Source organism: Apus apus, chromosome 2 (assembly GCF_020740795.1).
Source record: "Apus apus isolate bApuApu2 chromosome 2, bApuApu2.pri.cur, whole genome shotgun sequence".
NCBI lineage: Eukaryota > Metazoa > Chordata > Aves > Apodiformes > Apodidae > Apus > Apus apus.
Genome location: NC_067283.1, coordinates 127,526,801 through 127,544,386, shown reverse-complemented (window position 1 = coordinate 127,544,386; position 17,586 = coordinate 127,526,801). Strand labels below are relative to the sequence as shown.

The 17,586-nt window shown below is 42.7% G+C and overlaps 1 protein-coding gene across 6 annotated transcripts in view; it reads left to right on the top strand.

Annotated features, from left to right (window-relative positions):
- PAG1 (phosphoprotein membrane anchor with glycosphingolipid microdomains 1) overlaps positions 1-17,586 on the top strand; it is a 116,032-nt gene that overhangs the window by 33,847 nt on the left and 64,599 nt on the right. The window lies entirely within an intron of this gene.

Below are 17,586 nucleotides of genomic sequence, written 5' to 3'. Positions count from 1 at the left end.
TCCATGGGCTTTTTCACAGCACCATGTGAGGAAAATGAATGTTATCATATGGCAAAGGTTCAGAATAAAGGCATATGTCCATAATAAGAAATATTCTTAAAATACTGCTATTAATTTTGAATGTCTGAGCTGAAATATGGGTACATTTTTTCTTAAGGGCTTGTGGCATTCCTTAGTATTTAATATCAGATCTTCCCAGTGCTTCCATTTGCAGATGTATATTCAGCACTGCTGCAAGTGAGGAGCTTGGGAGATGGGAGGTTTGAGTATGGATGGAACTTTTGCTTAGTGTTTTCCCAAGCATCTATAGGAGTACTATGCCAGAACTTCTGCCACCATTTTAATCATAACCCTTCCTTTGGGTCTTCTGCTATGGTGACTTTATGCCTTCCAGATGATGGAACAAAGGCAACACAGTCCTGTGGCCTGACAATACTCAGAAAATCTGTATTATTAGAGCCCTCCCCACATATTATTATATGTGTTCATATAACCTTTCTGTGTAGACTATCAGCTTTCACATGAGGGCATGACTTGTGCCTGGACTGCCGAGGCAGGACCACAGGCATTAGAAGCTGTGTTTCTGGGGCAGTGTGTGTCTTGATGGCAGAGAGCCGTGTGTGTGGCAGAGCTGGGAGCTCCACACCCTTCTGCAGCCAGAGCATCAGCCTGTGAAGATGTGGGTGGGTTCATGTATGGAGGATTTTTACACCACTACTATTGCAATATAGATGTTGAGGGTTTGTTTTTTTTTACATGAAATACCTTACTGTTCTGACTACTCAATAGTTTTCTTAGAATTTAAGTTAAACTTTAGTATCTTTTATATTTCAATAAGGGTTATGTTAATTGAAATACCATATTTAGTCAACAAATGTTTATTGTGGGACAATAGTCTTCCTGTAGATCGCATATCTCATAAAAACTCTCCAGTCTGCTGTTAAAAGCATGTTTCCTTTTATTGAAATATAGGGCCTACACACAATACCTGCCAGTATGGAGTGAGATAAAGTTTTAGCTACCATTTGGCATAATAATATTGTGATTACCATTTAATCTTTTTTTAATGGCATATCTGGGTGTTGTACTCCTATTATACAGGATTCAATGCTGTCCCGTCCCTGAAATCACACAAAATCTCCATGTATGGGATCTTTTTGGTGCATAGGAACATCACGATTTTAAATGTGACAATTTTGAGACAAATAGCATGTACCAAGGAGAAATTAAACTTCCTTTTCAGTGGTGTAAATCATCTTTGTGATGCCTTTAGATGAGCTGCTGCTTTCTCTCAGTAATGCAGGTCCTGTTGGAAGTCCAGGTACTTTGCATCTTTGGCAAGGAGAGTATCTCCATTCTGCATGATAGACAAGAGGTGTGCATCTATGGTAGGTTGTCTCATTTGATGATGATAGATTGTGGTTGCTAGCATCTACTGCCAAAAAAGTTAATGAATAGGAGAAGTACATAAACATTATTTACATGTATTCTGTATTTGCAGGATGTTTGTCAGTATGTGCATGTGTAGTACATTTCTAGTTGGTGCTTGGACAAACATAGATGGGGCTACACTACAACACTTTGTACTGGTGTAAAAGAGGTTGTAGAGTGAAAAGGTAAAATTTGCAAAGCTCAGTCTAAAAATACATGAGATAATCCATTTCTTGCTTATTGGGGAAGTCATACAGTAGATCTTGGAATGGAAATAATTTTAAAACACAAAATCCAAAGTATTAGGTCAAGTTTTTCCAAACTGTATTAAAACATGTTTGAAAGGAAGATCTGTATGATGCAGCAAAGTTAATTTTTGTTTCTGCACAGTCTGAACTGGACATTCATGTTCAGGGTTGAAGAGGACTTCAGTACCCCTGGGACTCCTTGCAGACACAGTCAGCAAAGCAGCCCATTGCAGTGTCACTTTCTGTAGTGCAGACACTGGGCTACTCTCTGCCGCGCTCAGATCATCCGTTCATCAAACCATAGCAGCGTGGCTCAGTAGTGACTTGATGCCTCAATGATGTTCAGTGCTGTGACTAAAACCTGAAGTATTCCCTTCCAGTTTTTCTGTACATGGCATAACTTAACTGCTGCTTGGGGCTTTATATTTACTATTGTTAATCAGTTTAATCAGTGAAATATTGACATAATACTTAGTTCTTCTAAAGGAAGTATTCAGCACGCTGTCCCTCAACACCACCAGGAATGGATATGAGCTTGGGCTTTCAGCCTTATCTCTGCATGTTCTTGTGTCAGTATATTAAGAGAATTTATTTTGTCTGAAGCCATCAAAACCTTTTAACTTTATGGCCATCCATTGAACAAAGAAAGCTGCAAACATCCCACTGAATACAAGCTTTCTTCTGATCTACCAATGGACTTTTTTCAGAGCTAGTGAAGCTGTAGTCTGCAATGTGCTTTGAAATAACTGAAAAAGCAAATGAGAAAAATCAGTCCTATCTATCAATATGCCATCACTGTTTCTATTTGGATGCCTTTTAAGCATGCCTTTGCAAATGTTTGCCTTAAAGCTTTTAATGTTCTTGCACTGCAAGAAGCTGAGCAATGTTTTCAGTGCTTATTCACAGCATATATTCTTGGCATATATTCCTGCAGTCCACAACAGGCAGAAATCCTCCTGAAATTGAATGGGCTTTTTGCCTGACACAGTCTCTCATTCTAACTAAATGAGCAGAAACAGACTTAACTATAAATTATTTTTTGCTCTGGGCACATTCCTTACTAATTACCCTTCACTAGTAAATCACCAAATCAGTAAGATACAAGAGTTTTTAATGACATAGAATCACAGAATCATTCTGGTTGGAAAAGACCATTAAGATAATTGAGTCCAACCATAACCTAACTCAATCAACCATTAGCCTAACTCTACCAAGTCCATGTTCCTAAGCACCATATCTATATGTCTCTTAAACAACTCAACCACTTGCCTGGGCAGCTTATTCCATTGTTTAATTACCCTCTCAGTGAAGAATTTTTTTCTAATATTTAATCTAAACTTCCCCTGGCACAACTTGAGCCCATTTCCTCTTGTCCTGTCGCTTGTTACCTGGAAGAAGAGACCAACCCCCACCTCACTACAACCTCCTTTTAGGTAGCTGTAGAGAGTGGTAAGTCTCCCCTCTGCCTCCTTTTCTCTGGACGGAGCAATTCCAGTTCCCTCAGCCTCTCCTCGTAAGAGTAGTGTTCTTCACCCTTCACCAGCTTCATTGCCTGTCTCTGGACTCACTCCAGCTCCTCGATGTCTTTCTTGCAGCGGGGGCCCAGAACTGGACACAGTACTCAAGGTGCAGCCTCACCAGCGCTGAGTACACTTCCCTACTCCTGCTGGCCACACTATTTCTGATACAAGCCAGGACGCTGTTGGCCTTCTTGGCCACCTGGGCACACTGCTGGCTCATCAGCTGGCTGTCAGTGAACACCCCCAGGTCCTGTTCTGCTGTGCAGCTTTTCAGCCATTCATCCCCAAGCCTGTGCCAGTGCATGGGGTTGTTGTGACCCAAGTGCAGGGCCCAGCACTTGGACTTGTTGAACCTCAAACAATTGGCCTAGGCCCATCAGTCCAGCCTGTCTAGGTCCTGCTGTAGAGCCTCAGGAAGATCAGCTTAAACTCAACAACCATCTTTTATTGGGAAGAGGAGTTTGGTTTGCTTTTATGGCAAGAGACATCAATCTTAAAAACAAACCTGAGCATGTAATTAAGACATAGCTTTATGAAATTACTACTCATAAGCTGTGAAATTGTGTGTTCTTCCCCACTGAGCACCTTCTGCATTAAAGATTGGGTTGGCCAGGTCTAGGAGGGCGGGATTCTTTTTTTAATGCTTTTATTTTCCAGGTATACATTAATATTGAGAGGAGGCTGATTCATGCTAGGCTACATTTTAGTATGGATTTAATTCCATCAGGAATCAGGGTAGTGAAACGTGCTGCATGGCAGCTGGCACAACAGCACTTTTAATCAAATAATAGATTCCAGCTGGTGGGGAGTCAACAGGGTTCTGGAGCAGACGTGACTTAATGCAGATCTTCCTTATTTCTTCAATAAAATGTATTACCTTTGCATATTCAGCAAATGTAAATGGAGGAGGGGAAGTGAAGGAGAGCAAATCTGTAGGTTTGCTAGAAATAAAACTAATAATTACAACCTTGTAAGAGGAGTTAAGCAAGGGAGAATATGGGGTTTTGTTTCTGAGTGATAAATTATCTTTGACTCTTCTCTCATATCATGAAATTATTTCTGGTTTGCAGGTATGCTTGTGATTATAAGATTAATTTTCTATAATCTGTCCTTGAATATTGCATTTGGTGCTATTTAGCTGTGTACTGCTGTCATTGTCATCAGGAGTTGTCTTCATGTTAGTTGCCAATCTCTGTGCTGTGTTTACCTGAGTAGGTTACAGTGTGGTGGTGTGAGCAATTAGTCCCAGCAGCAAAGTGGGAGCTCTCTGGTGTCACTGATTTGACACCTTTTTCAGACAGTCCTTTTCCAGTAATGTTTTCTCTGCTCTCACTGAAAGTGTGAAGATTTTGATAGGATTCAGGTAATGAAGATCTTATCAATAGTTAGAGCTGAAACAATGTGATTGTGCTGCAAAACCAAATGGAATGGTACTGGAAAGGTCAGTGCATATTGGTAAATGTCAACAGGTGCTTAATTTTCAATTATTTTTCTTGTTAGCTTCTATCCCGTGATCTAAACTCAGCCCTTAGCCAGGAAAGGTGCTCATTCATCACTTGATGCTCATTTGGGCTTAGTTCGTGCTGTTGAAAGAAATGGCAGATACCACAAAATGAACATATGTTGGCTAAGGCTTTTTCTTCTAATTTTCTCCCCATCTGAAAGCAATATGCTGGCTAGTTGCCTTTCTGCTATTTTGCTGTTGGGTGTTCTTGCAGAGCCAAGGTGAAGTTCAGCATTCCCCACCAGAACCAAGAGGGTTTTGGCAGGAGCAGGTATCCTGTGGTCCTGTCTGCAAGCCAAGAAGCATGAACCTTTGAGGGGCTGATAACTCCCATCCCATTAGCTGGAGCTGCAGAGATTTGATTCTTCACACAATGCAGCCTGAAAGTAAATAGAGTATGAAAAAGCGTGTCTGATGTTAGGAGACCCTTTCTGCCCTCAGTGATCCCGGTTCCTTCCCAGTCCTCCTGAGGTCACTTGTTTCAATCAGGAGCCACCACATGATAGCAAGATCAAAGCCACTGGAAGCAATCAGACTTTACTGTGACATCTGCTGAAAGTGTGCTAGAAGGGAAATTTTCTCTGAAAAAAAAACCCTAGTGTATTTTTACTTTATCTGTGTGTTTAGAACTTCATCCTCAGTAAAAGTCATACAGAAGAATACTAAGGAGTATTTTTGTGAATTTTGGCTTCAATTAACATAACTCTATTAATCCAGACTAGCAAGAGAGAATTGATTGCAGTGTTTTTGCACTACTTTCTGACAAGATGGAAAAGTGATGAGAGAAAAACAAATCCAAATTGATATAATAATTTCAGGAGTTGTCTTGAAAATAAATATTCACATAGCTTCAGTTTATTGTCTGTATTCTTTCCATAGTGCTTTTGTAGTTATTGGCTGTTTCTGCTGTGTATATTAGGGACTTTTTGTGTTAGGTTTTTAGGTTTGGTTTTACCACGTCGGTTGCCTTGTTCCTGGTGTAGTTTATTGATAAGTAAGTTTAAAGTGGTTCTGAATGTGACAAATGCACAGAAAAAGAAAAAAAGCAATCTGAGATATGGCAGAAACTTTTATATTTAATGTTATGCAAATTTCATGTTAAGCTTCTGTTGTGCGTTGATAGTTCAGGAGATGAACTGGAAGCCTGCTTGCTTGTGTCTGTGACTTGTCAAGCTCCCAAATTTATTTTGGTGCAAAATGCTAGATTTAAAAACTTGATTGATTTATTTTTATATTTTTTTTTTCATGCAGAAGTAAAACTGGGACTTTAGAAATTTTAATGAAACAAGTTGGAGAAAAATTCACCCCAGAGCAGCCAAGTATATTTTGGCCAGGCACTTTGCTGTAGCACCAAGAAACAAGTCACAGGTCTCTTGTCTGACACATCCTGGGCAAATTCTGTGTAATGCAGCCAGTCAGCAGCTTTTAGTCAGGAACATCTACTTTCTCCAGCTCTCTCTATTCATCTGGAAATCTTAACCCACATCTGGGATATATTTTTAACATCAGCTTTCTTAGGAAGTGACAAATGACTGCAAAACATTTCGGTCACCTTTAGTTTCAGCCCGAATTTGGTAAATTTAGAGCCATCTTTGGTAATTGAAACTAACCTGTGTGAGCAGTGGATGTGTTCTTGTTTTCAGAAGGACCCAACAAGTTAGCAGGCTTTATGTTCTCTAAGTTGTGTGCTGATGCACATGGAACAGCTGAGGTTGTGCTGACCAAGTTAAATATGTGAGTTTGTTTGCAATCTTATGGACTAGAATGGCAGTACACTGCTTTTCTTTTGGTTATATGGAGTTTCACGTACCACCTGCAAAGATTTGACCAGCAATCTGCTGGTTTTAATGAAGTTGTGTCAGATTCACAGGTTTTGTTTCAGTGAAAACTGGTAAGCAAAGGGTAACATATTACATATTGGTCATACAGTTTAAGAAAGCAGTGGAGAACCGCGGCAAGGTTTAAAAGCGGCCATCTCGGCAGCTCCCTCAGAGCACGCGGCAGCGGGGAGAGCGCAGAGCGGCAGCGGCCATCACAGGAAGTGAAGTAGCGCGAGGGCAGGGAGCGCGAGGGCAGGGGGAGAGCGGCGTGAGTGGAGGCAGGAAGCAGAGAACACCAGTAAATTTCTCTAGCATGGTGGCAACACGCCCTAAAACTGTATTGAAGAAGGATATGGGAACTCAGACGGAGGTTCTGAGCAGGCACGCAGCCGTGCAGGTCTCTGGCTGCAGCGAGTGCCTGAGCCTGGCACTGGTGCCAGAGGGAGCCAGTGGCACCGCGTGTGTGCGGTGTGAGCAAATCAGTGATCTCCTTAGGCAGGTGGTTAGACTGACAGGGGAGGTTGAAAGACTGAGAATTATCAGAGAATGTGAGAATGAAATAGATTGGTGGAGTCAAACCCTGAGGCAAGGGCAGGAGGAAGAGATGCTAGAACAAGTGATGGATCCCCTCCCCTCCTGTTCTCAGACAGAAGGAGAGAACTTTAGGAACATGGAGGAATGGAGGGAGGTCCGTCCTCGGAGAGGCAAGAAAAAACCCTCCCAACTCCGTCCATCCTCCGAATTGCCCTTGAAGAATAGGTACGAGGTCTTGGAACTTCAGGGAAAGGAAAATGAAGCTGGAGTGACAGATTTGTCTAGTGAACCGCCTATGACTTGTCGCTCAGCTCCACGACTTAGGACTTCTTCAACTAAGAAGGAAAGGAGGGTAGTTGTGGTGGGTGACTCCCTTCTGAGGGGAACAGAGGGGCCCATCTGTAGACCTGACCCATCCCACAGGGAGGTCTGCTGCCTCCCTGGGGCTCGCATTAGAGATGTTAAAAGGAAACTCTCTAGTATGGTAAATCCATCTGATTACTACCCACTGCTGATTTTTCAGGTTGGCAGTGACGAAATTACTACAAGAAATGTAAGGGCAATAAAGAGAGACTTCAGGGCCCTGGGACAGCTAGTTAGGGGGTCTGGAGCACAAGTCGTGTTTGCCTCCATACCTCCTGCAAGAATGGGTGGAGAGATAAGCAGGAAGAGTTTAATGATGAACGAATGGCTAAGAGACTGGTGCCAAAGGCAGGGCTTTGGCTTTTTTGATCATGGGCTGCTCTATGAGACACCTGGCCTGATGGTGGCGGGTGGGATGCACCTGTCCCAGAGGGGGAAAAGGCTTTTGGGGCAGGACTTAGCAGGGCTCATTGAGAGAGCTTTAAACTAGATGTGAAGGGGGAAGGGGAGAAAACTGGGTCTGTTAGGGACAAGCCCAAGAGGAACATACCAGGGCCTGTAGGAGGATGGGCTAAGGAGGATTTAGTCCCACCGATGTGCTCTACTTGCTTCCTGAAATGCCTGTACACCAATGCACGCAGCATGGGGAATAAACAGGAAGAGTTAGAGGTCTGTGTGCGGTCTAAGGGTTATGATCTGGTAGCAATAACAGAGACATGGTGGGACAGCTCACACGACTGGAATGTGGCCATGGATGGCTATGTGCTTTTTAGGAAAGATCGGTCGGTGAAGCGAGGTGGTGGAGTTGCTCTTTATGTGAGAGAGCAACTAGAATGTATTGAGTTTTGTACAGGGGCTGATGAGGGGCGAGTTGAAATTCTGTGGGTAAGAATTAAAGGACAGGGTAGTATGGGTGACACAGTTGTGGGGGTCTACTACAGACCTCCTGATCAAGATGAGGAAGTTGATGAGGCTTTCTACAGGCAGCTGAAAGCAGCCTCACAACTGCAGTCCTTGGTCCTCATGGGAGATTTTAACTACCCCGATATCTGCTGGAAGACTTATACAGCCAGCCTTTCACAGTCTAGGAGGTTCCTCCAATGCATTGATGACAACTTCTTAATGCAAATGGTGGATGAGCCGACTAGAAGAGGAGCGCTGCTAGATCTTGTGCTCACCAACAAGGAGGGCCTTATTGAAGCAGTGTTGGTCAATGGCAACCTTGGCTGCAGCGACCATGAGATGGTGGAGTTCAGGATCCTGTGTGGGAGGAACAGAATTTCCAGCAGGACCAGAACCCTGGACTTCTACAGAGCAAACTTCGGCCTCCTCAACCAATTGTTAAGGGAAGTCCCATGGGACAGAGTGCTAGAAGGTAAAGGGGCTCAAGATAGCTGGACAATATTCAAGGACCACTTCTTGCAAGCACAGCATCAGTGTGTCCCAATGGGTAGAAAATCTAGTAAGGGAGCTAGGAGACCAGCGTGGTTAAAAAAGGAACTGCTGGGGAAACTCAAGTGGAAGAGGAAAATCTATAGATCATGGAAGGAGGGACTGGTCACTTGGGAGGAATATAGGAATGTTGTCAGGGAATGTAGGGAGGCAACTAGGAAAGCTAAGGCCTCCTTGGAACTTAACCTTGCAAGTCGGGTTAAGGACAGTAGAAAGGGCTTTTTCAAATACATAGCCAACAAAGCTAATACCAGAGGCAATATAGGCCCACTGCTGAATGAGGTGGGTGCCCTGGTGACAGAGGATATGAAGAAGGCAGAGGTGCTGAATGCCTTCTTTGCCTCTGTCTTTACTTCTGCAGGCTTTTCCCATGAGCCCCAGATTCATATAACCCCAGAAGTAGTCAAGATAGGTGAGGACATAGTAGATGAGGATTGGGTTAGGGATCAGTTGCATAATCTGGACATCCATAAATCGATGGGTCCGGATGAAATGCATCCAAGGGTGCTGAGGGAGCTGGCGGAGGTCATTGCTAGTCCACTCTCCATCATCTTCGGTAAGTCATGGGTAACTGGAGAGGTGCCTGAGGACTGGAGGATAGCAAATGTCACTCCAGTCTACAAGAAGGGCAAGAAGGAGGACCTGGGTAACTATAGACCGGTCAGCCTCACCTCCATCCCTGGAAAGGTAATGGAACAACTTGTCCTTGGCACTATCTCTAGGCATATCAAGGAGATGGGGGTCATCAAGAGCAGTCAACATGGTTTTACCAAGGGTAAGTCATGTTTGACTAACCTCATAGCCTTCTATGAGGAAATTACTAGGTGGATAGATGATGGTAGAGCGGTAGATGTGGTCTATCTTGATTTCAGTAAAGCATTTGACACCGTCTCCCACAGCATCCTTGTAGATAAGTTGATCAAGTATGGGTTTGATGATCAGGCAGTGAGGTGGATCAAGAACTGGTTGAAAGGAAGAAGTCAGAGAGTTGTAGTCAATGGGGCAGAATCTAGTTGGAGGCCTGTGACTAGTGGAGTCCCTCAGGGGTCGGTACTGGGACCGGTGTTGTTCAACATCTTCATCAACGACCTGGATGAGGGCACAGAATGTACCCTCAGCAAGTTTGGTGATGCCACCAAGCTGGGAGGAGTGGCTGACACACCAGAAGGCTGTGCTGCCATTCAGAGAGACTTAGACAGGCTGGAGACTTGGGCGGGGAAAAACCTGATGAAGTTTAACAAGAGCAAGTGTAGAGTTTTGCATTTGGGGAAGAAAAACGCCATGCACCAGTACAGGTTGGGGGCTGACCTGCTGGAGAGCAGTGTAGGTGAAAGGGACCTGGGGGTCCTGGTAGACAGGAGGATGACCATGAGTCAGCAGTGTGCCCTTGTGGCTAAGAAGGCCAATGGCATCCTGGGGTGTATTAGAAAGGGTGTGGTTAGTAGGTCAAGAGAGGTTCTCCTCCCCCTCTATTCTGCATTGGTGAGGCCACATCTGGAATATTGTGTCCAGTTCTGGGCCCCTCAGTTCAAGAAGGACAGAGAAGTGCTTGAAAGAGTCCAGCGCAGAGCCACAAGGATGATTAAGGGAGTGGAACATCTCCCTTATGAGGAAAGGCTGAGGGAGCTGGGTCTCTTTAGTTTGGAGAAAAGGAGACTGAGGGGTGACCTCATCAATGTTTACAAATATGTAAAGGGTGAGTGTCAAGACGATGGAGTTAAGCTTTTTTCAGTGAAGACCAGTGATAGGACAAGGAGTAATGGATACAAGTTGGAGCATAGGAGGTTTAAGATGAATATCAGGAAAAATTTTTTTACTGTAAGAGTGACAGAGCACTGGAACAGGCTGCCCAGAGAGGTTGTGGAGTCTCCTTCGCTGGAGACATTCAAAACCTGCCTGGATGCCTTCCTGTGTGATGTACTCTAGGTGACCCTGCTCTGGCAGGGGGGTTGGACTAGATGATCTTTCGAGGTCCCTTCCAACCCCTAGGATTCTATGATTCTATGATTCTTTTCAGAACTAATTAGTGTATTTATGAAATAATCTAATAAATATTTAATGATTTGTTCGATTCCTATAAATAGTTGTTCCTGTAGATGCTAATTACGTGAGCAAAGCCCTTCACTTTGCTTGGGCAGAGTTATATTTGTGCTGAAATGCTTGTTGTATTCATGCCAAAAAACCTCATTAAGATCTGATACTTGAAACATGCATGTGCTTAACTTGACTGCTCAAATAATGTTGCTTTGGCAGTGTTGATTTCAATACTTTGATCATGAAATACCTCATGTAAGGGTGGGAATAAAAGCAGCAGCAGTGTTGATTTGTACAAACAGTCATTAATGAGTACATGTTGCACCCTTCCCTGGAGGCAGAAAACCATGGTTTTGCTGAGTTGATGAGTCAAATGAAATTGCTCACCGAAGATATTTATTGAGATCCATTTTGCTGCTGCTGTCTTAGCCCAAACTCAGACTTCAGTGACTGTTACCATGTTTTCCTTTGCATGTTTCTGGGGCTGCTCTCCTGTGTTCAGAATCTTGCTCCTGTTCACCCTGCAATACCTTTGGCTCAGTTCCCTGAGCCAGACCAGGGACAGGACAAAGACGTTTATAAAGGTAAACAAGAATGTTATTTGAGTGTCTTTACAAACAACAAAAGATAATTTGTTTGCCTACTGGCAGAGGACTGTTCATTATCTAGCAAGGAAGGAAAGGTACTTTCCCTTCAGGCCTAAGTAGAAAAAATTACTGCAGCCCAAAGCTGACTGAAGCCCCTGAACTTCTCATGTTGGATACCAGCAAATCCTCAACTGCGGTTTTTGGGATACAAAAGAAGAGCCCTGGGGGGCCAGGGGATGGGCTAAGGCAAGATTAAGAGAGAAGTATGGGAATAAGAATGAAACACCATATACAATTCATGAAGGCTGGGGAAAGGAGATCAGCAAGATGACAACAGGGATGGATTTCTGTGATTGTTGCTCTTGAAGGATGGCTGGCAGACACTTCCACCTGACAGCATTTCGTATGCATTTCTGCCTGGCCAAAATCTTATTTATAATTATAGTAAGGGGTTTTTTATTTCTTCTGCATGGAGTTCTTCCTGTGTTGGTTTTCATGTTTATTTTCTCAAAGGAGAAAAACATTTGCAGGCTGCTCCAGTATTCTAAGAAGAAAAGACAACTGTTTATTTAAGCCGGCTCTCAATATGCAGAAAGTTGCCTCCAAAAGAAAATGCTAATGTTTGGCTTTAGGCTTTCCTGGGAACACAAATAAACTGCTGTTTATTTTTTGTCTTTGGAGATTTTGTAGGTGTTGGTTTTTTTTTTCTTGTTCTTTTAAGCCTTTTTAGCTACTTATCTAGCATCGCACACGACTTTGATATTTATCTTTGCAATAGAGTAATTTACATGAAGATATGGAGAGTTTTGAGACTTCTTCTTTACCAGTAGACAGAATAGGAAGTTAAAAATCATCTATTCTCCATTCAGTATCTGTTTTGCAGGGCATGTTGAAAGAGGCATATGCTGCTGCATGTGTGATGAGGCTAACTCTATCTTTGTCTTAGTGGAGTTGTTCACTCTGAGCTTCCATTCTAATGAATTAAATGGGAAATTGTGAATTTAGGTTCACAATGGGCTCTTGTGAGGTTACTTTGTTACAGCACTGACTCCTTGCTTAAAGCTCTGTAAAGGTCCACCACAGCCTGCTGCTGCCACTGTTATTTCTTTCTGGAGGGCTGTCCAGTTGATTGAAGGCTTCAGGAGGTTCCAGCACTGCTTCGGGTGCAGGCTTGCTGGGAATAATAGAGTCTGGGTAAAGCAACAAAAACTCTCATAAGTCAGACTATCCCAGTTTACCCAGAGTTCTGTTTTCTGAAGCTCCCAATGGCATTCCCAGTACCTTGGCACATCAGAGTCTCAAGGAAAGAGCATAGCTACAAAGGTGAATTTTTGAGCAAGTAGATTCAGCCTTGACTCCACAGCCATTGCAGATTATCTAAGACAGGGATATTGATGAGGGGTGGGCTGTGACCAACCACATGGTCGTTTTGTCAATCCCCATCTGAGCCTCAGTGAATGGCATTGAGGGATTTATTTTTAATGTGCATGCTAAACATGGGACAAATTTAATTTTAGTATTGTCATTTAAAGTCATTTCTGATACAAATTATTTGCTGGCAAATGAGATGTTAGGTCTACCATAATTTGGGGCTCATCCAAGTTTCTGTTCCTCTAAATGTAACTGATCCAAGTGGTGGTTCAGCTGTTCTCAGTGTTCTTCAGTATTTTAATGTAGAAGAGTTGTTCTGAATGTGATGATGACTCTAACAGCTAAAAACCTTGTACATTAATAACAGAATATGCCTGCCATCAACTCTGTAAAAAAACCTGAAACCCCACCGTGGTTGGCTGTTACTTTCACCCGCTTTAAACAAACATGTGTCTCAAAGTTCCTTGTGGGTATTTTTAGTGGAAAGTGCAGTGTCGCTATGGAATACCTGAAAATAGCATAAATGTATTCATTTAAAAGGCCGATGAAAAATTAGCAAAAAATCTTAAGTTGGCATCAAAGAAAATAAACTAAAGCTTAGAATAAAACCATCTATAATGAGGCATATCATATTTTATCCAGCAATCATAGTGTATAAAATATTATAGCAAAATTTCCCAGTTCATATAGTTAACTGTGCACTGGTATGTTCACAAAGACACTCATCCCAGCTTTATTTAAGAAGAGACAGTAAAATTCTTGCAGAAGCTAACTGTGTTGTGCACGTACAGTAGAAATGGCTGTTGTGAGCTTACATTGCGTTTAGATTCATGATGACCTGTCTTTTCTTTTTCCTTTGATTTTCTCCTGACTTGTAGTTACTGAAGTCCCCAAAGATTACAGGGCAGAATGCCTAAAAGTGCTTTTTAAAGCTTGGCAGTAGGGCTCTGACAGCGTCACACACATGTTTTAAGCAGGCTAGCAATGGAAGGATTATGCTGTGTGCAGTACAGAGGGTTTCCAGAAGAGGTAAAAGGAGATGTTGTGGCTTATGATGGAGAGTCTTTGACATAACAGTTTCAAAAAATTAGATTAGGGTGTATATAAGTTAAGACTCTTTTTTCAGATGTGCCGTAAATTTAATGGCAAGGTTCTGCTGAAATGAGCTCTTGTGGTCTGCAAAGAAGAAAATCAATCCGTGTGCATCTTATCATTTTTCTGTAGCCTTGGTAGGGATGCAATTAAATTCAGCATGAAAGGTCACAGTGTGGGGTATACATTAACCTCACATTAACACTGTATACGATACCGCTCCTGAGAATGAGTTAATAAAGGTATCAGTTGGGGATGCACGTTAGTTCTCACTTTTCTTCAAATCTATCTGCATACATACATGCTTGTAATTACATCTTTGTTCATAGTATTAGCAGTGTTTGCAGTGCTGCTAATAAGGCTCTGGGCTGGCCTACAGCAGAACATACAGCAGAGTTCCACAGCTGGTGGCCGAAACCGCTTAAACTCATTTGTTGAAGTTCATGTTAATGCAGGCATATGTCAATGAGACAGGGCTTTGTTTCATTTCCAGACTCTGATGATGTTTAAAATAGCGGTTGTAAAAAGTGGGTTTAATTCCAAAGTGCAGTTGAGTTTCTGAATGCCATTTGCATTACACACATTTACTCCAGATGAGAGAGTTAAATTCGTTATTGAGAACTCGAGAAGTCCTTTGGTGATCAAGAGAATATTGGCCTTTTTAACCTTTTAAATTAAGTGATGGGGAGGTATTTGATTTTAGGTTTCATTTGGGAGGCCTCTGTAAAGAGGAACCACGTTTCCCATGTTAGCTATTAAAAAAATCAGTACAGTATGACATTAAGAACAGCAGTGCAGTTTCAGGGACAATATAATATCCAGCACTTCTTTTCCAGAGACTAGCAGTGAGATGTCATCAAATTCTACTTCTAAAACCATTTTTGCTTCTCTCTGGAAACACATATATTGTTAAATAAGATTGCAGAGTTTCTAATTAATTTATTGAACAATGGGACAAGAGAATGAGGAATACAAAATTTACGCTTCAAATAATGAGATAGAGCCAGGGGAAGTGGATTTTGGCAAATAACAGCCTAAATGGCCAACTTCTGGGGTATGCAATATTTTAGAGGAAATTTTGAACAAGATAAAAAGTCAGGGAAGCAAGTGGAAAATGGGATAGAATAAAAAAATATTAATAAATATTTTGTGCCGACGGTAGCTGTTTCGTCTTCTTCAGTTCTGTTGCTGAAGAAAGTCAGTAGCTGTAATCCATCTTGATTTTGACGAAGAATTGGAATATGGTGCCCACATGGAGGTTTATTAATAGGGTAAGAGAAAAAAGGAGATTTACAGAAGAAATTTTAAATAGGTAGGGATTTTAGTAAAGAGGAGATGGCAACATTACTCTTTAAAGGGAAACGTTGAGCCAAAGAGAGGCTGCTAATTAAGTTCCTCAAAGGAAATCAGACATGTTTGATATCTCCTCATCATTCTTACAAATAAGCAGTAGTGCACTTACGAATTTACAGATGACTAAGAGGTAAGAGTCACTGACATTTCAGGAAAGGATCATAACATCATATAGAAAGGATTAGGTGTTTTTTCAAGTTGGTGTAGTATATATAGCATGAAAACTAATTGTGCAAAGCCCAAGGTCATGCTTTCAGGGAGCAATCATCTGCATTTAGTCTGAGAGCTGGGAATTCATCACCTGAAAACCAGGAAAAAAAATAAATACAGCTATATTATGGTAACTAGGGCCAGGATCTTAGATCTGTGGCCCATTGTAGATCTGAGATTCTAGGACCTATACTGTCTAGGCTCAAGTTACCAGTATGATGCTGCTGTTAGTGAGATAAATGCATGCCAAGAGGATAGTGGGTGAGGTATTTCCGGTAGGGAAAGACAGCATTAACAACATATTTTGAAGTGTTGACAAAGTACGGTGAGAACAGTGTGCAACATTCACGTAAAAGAAAGATGAGTTCAACCTGGAGCAGGCTCAGAGGGGGCCTGGCAGAACCATTGGGAGGATGATGCATCACATCTTGTACCAGGAGGCACTGTAAAAACCTTGGCTGAGATACTGCTGTCTTCAGGAAGGTAAATATATAAGAGAGTAAACACCAGGTAGTGAAAAGAGCTAAATTTGAGGTTAAATTACAGAGCGGGCACCAGAAAGTAAACAAACCATGGGTGAAGTGAGGACAGGCAGTAGAAGACAGTCCTCGGTTACCTCTGAGGTTGGCGTCAAGCCTTTTTCTGGAGCTTCAAAGGTAATAATAGAGAACAGCTCTAGAATGGAGTTTCTTCAGTTGATAGAAGGGGTTTGGGAGTTTTCTTGCAGTCTTATCCTCCTGTATTTATTTAAGGTGTTTCTCTTGAGGAATGGGATGTGCAAATGTCTCTCTATGTGTGAATGTTTTAATTAAATTGCTTGCTGCTCCTGCGTGCCTGAAGCATCGCCCGGCGGTGTGCGTGTCTGTGCGCTGCAGGCAGCGCGAAAGAAGACAAGTTCTGTGCATGCAGCTGCAGTGCAGCAGGAAAGGGAAGCACTTAGGAGACAGCAAACCCTGCATCTCCTGAAGGGAGGTCATCATCTGCATCCATTCATCTCAGGTCCTTTGCTGTTGTGGGAACATTGCTGAGTTTCTGCTTCAGTTTTGATAATTAGTGATCACTGTTCATGAGCTTAACCTAATTATTGACCTGCCTGCAGAGAAGTAGAAAATCTTCTTTCTACAGCACAAAGGTTTCCCTCTTGGAAGACTACTTCTGCTGTGAAGGAAACTTCAGCAATATCAGAGAATCGCAGAAGTGTTGAGTTGAGAAAGGACTACTGGGTCTCATCTCATCCAACCCATCTGTTTAGGCAGAGCCACCTGGAGGCAGTTGTCTAGTACCTGATGGTCTTTGAATATCTCCCAGGATGGAGACCCCAACACCTGTTGAAGTTTCCCTGTGGAAAAGTGGGTTGAAATCATGCAGACAGGCATTAGACAGGAAGAATCCCAGAAGTTACTGGAAGGTTTGGGGTTGGAGTGAGTTTTAGGTAGCTAAGATACAGGAGATGAGAGTCGAGTGCTGAATCAGTGCAGTAAGTGCTGCATCCCCTGTTTACCTGGTTGCCTTTCCAAAGGCAGGCTGGAGCTCCTAAATTGACAGTTTGGTCGTGTTGACCTTCTATTTCATGCTCTGCTGTGCCACCTTCCAGTGGCACGTGCTGCCTAAAGGTGCCCGTAGATAATGTAGTTGTGCCATTGGTGCTCTGAGTAAAGGGTGGCACTGCTTCTGCTTAAGTACCACCATTGGGGGAGGACCTTGGACAGCCGAAAGAGGGAGCTTGGGCATGAAAGGACATGCAGGTGATTTGCTGGACCTGGGGTCTGATGGCAGCTGTGTGGCAGGCCCTCTGTGCCAGGACCACACTTGGGATGCTTAGGTCACCACTGACGCTGTTTCGTCTCCACTGTTGTCACTGCTTGTGTTCCTTCCTTGTATGTGGTCCTCTGAGGTTGGTAATGCTCTGTGGATTTCAGGAGAGAACATGTGTCATGATTTGTCTTCTCCCTAGTCTTGAGAAAGCAGAAGTAAAGACTTCACAGGGAATCCAGCCATTTGTTTTGTCCATTCATATGCTAATGCTCATGTTTCCTTTGCTGCCATGCAAGAGAAAAGTGGAGTTTA